The sequence below is a fragment of the Triticum dicoccoides genome, chromosome 4B (assembly GCF_002162155.2).
Source record: "Triticum dicoccoides isolate Atlit2015 ecotype Zavitan chromosome 4B, WEW_v2.0, whole genome shotgun sequence".
NCBI classification, from domain to species: domain Eukaryota; kingdom Viridiplantae; phylum Streptophyta; class Magnoliopsida; order Poales; family Poaceae; genus Triticum; species Triticum dicoccoides.
This window is the reverse complement of record NC_041387.1, coordinates 673,182,681-673,185,654: the sequence shown is the minus strand read 5'-3', so window position 1 is coordinate 673,185,654 and position 2,974 is coordinate 673,182,681.

Genomic DNA, 2,974 nt, shown 5'->3' with positions numbered 1-2,974 from the left:
ATTTATTTTATTTTGTTTGTACTTACAACAAAATACTTATTGTTGCTATTTTTAATTGTTTTTTTTGTTTTCTCCATTATTTATTTTCTTTTGTTTTTTGCTGTATTTTTTAATTCTTTTTGCTTTTAGTTTTAGAAAAATTATAAACTTTTTGTTAGTGCCATTAGTTTTCAAATTTGAAAACACTTTTTTTGTTTTTTTATTTTCTTTCTTGCTTTATTTATTTTATTTTGTTTGTACTTACAACAAAATACTTATTGTTGCTATTTTTAATTACTACGAGGGCCAAACCATAAGACATTAAAGCATTTCAAATGAACTATGAAAAAGTTGAAAGTTGACATGGTATCATAAATTCACCCACATAGCATGTGCATGTACAAAACGGACAATGGTATCATACTCGTGTGTTACAAAGTTGGCATGGTATCATCATAATAGTTGTGGGAGAAAGTCTTCACTTTTTCTTCGCTTGTGTCATTTGCTTATTGCGCCGTAACCATGGATAATCTTCATCGCTTATCAGGATGCTGGGGTCAGCCTTGACTTTGAAGGGAGAAATTTCATGAAACTTTTCATAATCTTCAGATATGTCTGTCTTGCCCTTCACTCCCACGATGTCCCTTTTTCCTGAAAGAACTATGTGGCGCTTTGGCTCATCGTATGATGTATTCGCTTCCTTATCTTTTCTTTTTCTCGGTCTGGTAGACATGTCCTTCACATAGATAACCTGTGCCACATCATTGGCTAGGACGAACGGTTCGTCAGTGTACCCAAGATTTTTCAGATCCACTGTTGTCATTCCGTACTGTGGGTCTACCTGTACCCCGCCTCCTGACAGATTGACCCATTTGCACTTAAACAAAGGGACCTTAAAATCATGTCCGTAGTCAAGTTCCCATATGTCCACTATGTAACCATAATATGTGTCATTTCCCCTCTCGCTTGTTGCATCAAAGCGGACACCGCTGTTTTGATTGGTGCTCTTTTGATCTTGGTCAATCGTGTAAAATGTATTCCCATTTATCTCATATCCTTTCCAAATCATAACAGTCGAAGATGGTCCCCTGAACAACAAGTACAGCTCATCACAAACAGTGTTGTCACCTCTGAGACGTGCTTCCAACCAACTGCTGAAAGTCCGGATGTGTTCACATGTAATCCAGTCGTCGCACTGCTCCGGGTGTTTGGAGCGCTGACTGTTCTTGTGTTCATCGACATACAGGGTCACCAAGGTAGAGTTCTATAGAACTGTGTAGCGTGCTTGAGACCAAGAATATCCGTCACTGCATATTATTGAGTCCCTTCCAAGCGTGCCTTTTCCAGTCAGTCTCCCCTCATATCGCGATTGAGGGAGACCTATCTTCTTAAGGCCAGGAACGAAGTCAACACAAAACCCGATGACATCCTCTGTTTGATGGCCCATGGAGATGCTTCCTTCTTGCCTAGCGCGGTTACGGACATATTTCTTTAGGACTCCCATGAACCTCTCAAAGGGGTACATATTCTGTAAAATACGGGGCCCAGAATGACAATCTCGTCAACTAGATGAACTAGAACGTGCGTCATGATATTGAAGAAGGATGGTGGGAACACCAGCTCGAAACTGACAAGACATTGCACCACATCACTCCTTAGCCTTGGTATGATTTCTGGATCGATCACCTTTTGAGAGATTGCATTGAGGAATGCACATAGCTTCACAATGGCTAATCGAACGTTTTCCGGTAGAAGCCCACTCAATGCAACCGGAAGCAGTTGCGTCATAATCACATGGCAGTCATGAGACTTTAGGTTCTGAAACTTTTTCTCTGACATATTTATTATTCCTTTTATATTCGACGAGAAGCCAGTCGGGACCTTCATACTAAGCAGGCATTCAAAGAAGATTTCCTTCTCTTCTTTCGTAAGAGCATAGCTGGCAGGACCTTCATACTGCTTTGGAGGCATGCCGTCTTTTTCGTGCGAACATTGCAGGTCCTCCCGTGCCTCAGCTGTATCTTTTGTCTTCCCATACACGCCCAAGAAGCCTAGCAGGTTCACACAAAGGTTCTTCGTCACGTGCATCACGTCGATCGAAGAGCGTACCTCTAGGTCTTTCCAGTAGGGTAGGTCCCAAAATATAGATTTCTTCTTCCACATGGGTGCGTGTCCCCTAGGTCACTTGGAACAGCTAGTCCGCCGTGACCCTTTCCAAAGATTACGTATAAATCATTGACCATAGCAAGTACGTGATCACCGGTACGCATGGAGGGCTTCCTCCGGTGATCTGCCTCGCCTTTGAAATGCTTGCCTTTCTTTCGACATTGATGGTTGGTCGGAAGAAATCGACGATGACCCATGTACACATTCTTCCTGCAGCTTCCCAAGTATATACTATCGGTGTCAAGTAAACAGTGTGTGCATGCGTGGTATCCCTTATTTGTCTGTCCTGAAAGGTTACTGAGAGCGGGCCAATCGTTGATGGTCACGAACAGCAACGCCTTTAGGTGAAACTCCTCCTGTTTGTGCTCATCCCACGTACGTACACTGTTTTCATTCCACAGCTGTAAAAGTTCTTCAACTAATGGCCTTAGGTACACATCAATGTCGTTGCCGGGTTGCTTAGGGCCTTGGATGAGAACTGGCATCATAATGAACTTCCGCTTCATGCACATCCAAGGAGGAATGTTATACATACATAGAGTCACGGGCCAGGTGCTGTGATTGCTGCTCTGCTCCCCGAAAGGATTAATGGCATCCGCACTTAAAGCAAACCATACATTCCTTGGGTCACTTGCAAACTCATCCCAGTACTTTCTCTCGATTTTTCTCCACTGTGACCCGTCAGTGGGTGCTCTCAACTTCCCGTCTTTCTTACGGTCCTCACTGTGCCATCGCATCAACTTGGCATGCTCTCCGTTTCTGAACAGACGTTTCAACCGTGGTATTATAGGAGCATACGACATCATCTTTGCAGGAACCCTCTTCCTGG